The following is a 2,823-nucleotide window of genomic DNA, read 5'->3' as shown; positions in this document are numbered from 1 at the left end:
AACGAGTCCCGCCTCCGGCTGCGATAGTATGCCCCTTGTCGGTGAGCCACGCACCGTGAACGCGTACAATACGCACGTTCAACGGCTGTCGTTAATCTATGATCTACCTTCCTTGACTCCGGTCGATCCCGAGCCATCGCTAGAAAACGTATAACAAATCCTAACGAATTTGTAGGCCATCCATTTAAACGTATCACGAGAGAATATTCGGTTGGAAATAATCTTCCGAGTTTACGTACGAAACTCCAAATTTTGTCTATTTTTGACGAGGAATTTCCTTGGAGCGAAGTTATCGTAATTTTAATTTAATTATAGAATTTCTACGGGTTGGTATTCGATTCGATAGAAACGGTTCGTTTTGAAATTTATCCGATTTTTGATCAATTAATCTTTATTTTCAACGAGCAGTTACATATTTCGAAGTAAAGTTCGCGTCGAAATAGAATTTTTAGTTTGCTCGCTCATCGTTCATCGTTGTATATCGATACTTGTCGAAACAGTTAGGTGGATTTAAACCGATCAATTTTTATATTCAACGAAGAATTACTTCGAAGTAAAGTTATCTTAAAGTATCGGCGTTGATCGTAAATCTCGATCGAACGAGTCAGATGAATTTAATCGGGTCAATTTTTTATTCTTGACGGAGAATTACCTTAAAGTAAATTCAATGCCCAAAGTACATACGATCATTCCATCCATCTATCCAGTTTAATACTGAAATTCTAATATCTTGTTTATGAATTCACGGCGATCGATCCATGTTATTTTTAACGAAGAATATTTTAACGAAGGAATTTTGGGATAAATTCCTACCAAAGTAGAATCATTCCTAGCCAATTTACGATAATTCTAAAACTCCGACACGTTGTTTACTCATCATCGATCATCGTGGATCCTCATCGAAGCGACTCGATGGATTTAGGCGAATGAAGAGCGCGCACATGGCCTCTGCCACTTACGTTAATGGCAGTCACTGTACCAGAACGTAGTATGCGGCCAAGCTGGTATAGTTGTGTGTTGGTAAAAGGTTGAGTAGTGCGGATCGACGCCGGGAAATGGGCGGTTGGTGAGGGAAACGAGGGACAAAGAGAAGGGAGACAGTGGCGCCTGAGCCCCGAGGCAGAGACGCCACATTTGCTTCGTGTAGGTGAGTGTCTGTGCGATCCACGCTACTCGCACACACTGTGTCGTTTTGTATGTCGCGCGCGCGCACGTGGTCCGTGCGTCCTGGTAAGAGGAAGACGGACGATGAAAAGAGCAGCAGCTTACTTCTGCTGTGGATCGTCAGCCCTTCCTCCTGACAGCCGCCGGTCTCCTTTTTAGCTTTTGTCGTGCGCTACGTCGTCTCCGGCAACTTCTTTTCCCTACTTACGGACAAATGTGCGCGAGTGCCGCGCTTATGCGGCCTTTTAAACGCGTCGATCCTATGAATCGGATCTTTCAATGAAATTGCGCGAGTCTAGTCGGACGAGGAAGCGCCCCAAGTACGCCCCAACGACAGAAATGAAATCGTTCATGAAGATAAATTATACTTGTCTAGCGAACACCCTGTATATTCTGTGCATTTGTACGTCGAAGACGTCGACACCTAACTGGCTTAACTAAAGATCGTTTTGCATAATGGTAGGATGATAGACGAGATAAATAAATCGGCCTTTGTCCGGATAATCGGCCTCCCTTTTCAGCGTGCATTATGCATAAGCGTGCCCGTCAATGGACCTTTTCACTTTGCGTGAGATGTCTTTCGACCCAGGCTCGATCGATCATAGACAGGTAGAGATCGTCGTCTGAATCGGCCTGTCGCTGGCACACGAAGGCAACCGTAGAGAAGACGCGTGTTAAATTCGCTAGATTAATTCGTCTCTCCGCACGATTTCCTCGAAACGAGCAAGCTTGTGTCTTAATTCCGTAGACTTAGATCTGTGATCCTTGGCCGTTTATTTCAATCTTCCTGTTTTGTCAGCTCGCTTGTACACATTAACGTCGTACTTTGTTCGCCGGATCAGAGGACACCGATTGAGAATTGTGAAAGTCGCGAAGCTGCGATCGCTTTGTTGTCACACCTTCGCTAGAACGCGAGATACGTGATTGTAATCGTCAATAGGATTTCCTTTTCAGGAACTAGCGCCGCCGGTGCTTTGAATATAGCTACCACGAAGTGGACGATACGCAGCTTATTTTTAGCCAGGCATTAGCCAATTAACTATTAACTCGTTGGCGCCATGGCGCTGCTCCTATTTTTGCTTATTTCTTACACGAATAATGCATCGTTGCCCCGATCCGAATCTTTGGTATGTTCACCGAGAATAATCCAATCCACGCTGACGGTGAGCGATGTTAAGTGCTGTCTTCCGAATCCAGAATGAAATATGCTTCTGGCACGGTATCGTCTTACCGATATTACTCTCTCGAGCGCGTCCCATCGAGTTCTCGCTTAAGGAGAATCGAAGCGACAAGTTTAGCTTGCTCGTCAACACGTTTCGTTCGTTCGTGAATTCAAAGCGTTTCAGTGTTGAGCGGCGTAGATAACGGCGAAGACAAAGGCGTGTTGAACGAGAAGTACCGTGCGGTTCGTTGACATTAGCTGTGGTACAAATACGATCGAAAGAACTATGATGGCTTATTAATAACTATTCGCTCGAGAGAAATCGAACACGTAAGTCGATCCACGAATACAGGAGGAGATTGAACTTGCTACAAACGAACCTTGTCGAAAAAGAGAGGAGGAAGAGAAAAAGAAATGTCTTGTTAGTGGCTCGTGGATGAACCAGTTAGACAAGCTGAAGATATTTATCTAAGATATTTGGTCATTCGAGGATGCCC

Source organism: Bombus huntii, chromosome 13 (assembly GCF_024542735.1).
Source record: "Bombus huntii isolate Logan2020A chromosome 13, iyBomHunt1.1, whole genome shotgun sequence".
NCBI classification, from domain to species: Eukaryota; Metazoa; Arthropoda; class Insecta; order Hymenoptera; family Apidae; genus Bombus; species Bombus huntii.
Note: the sequence above shows the minus strand (reverse complement) of the source record.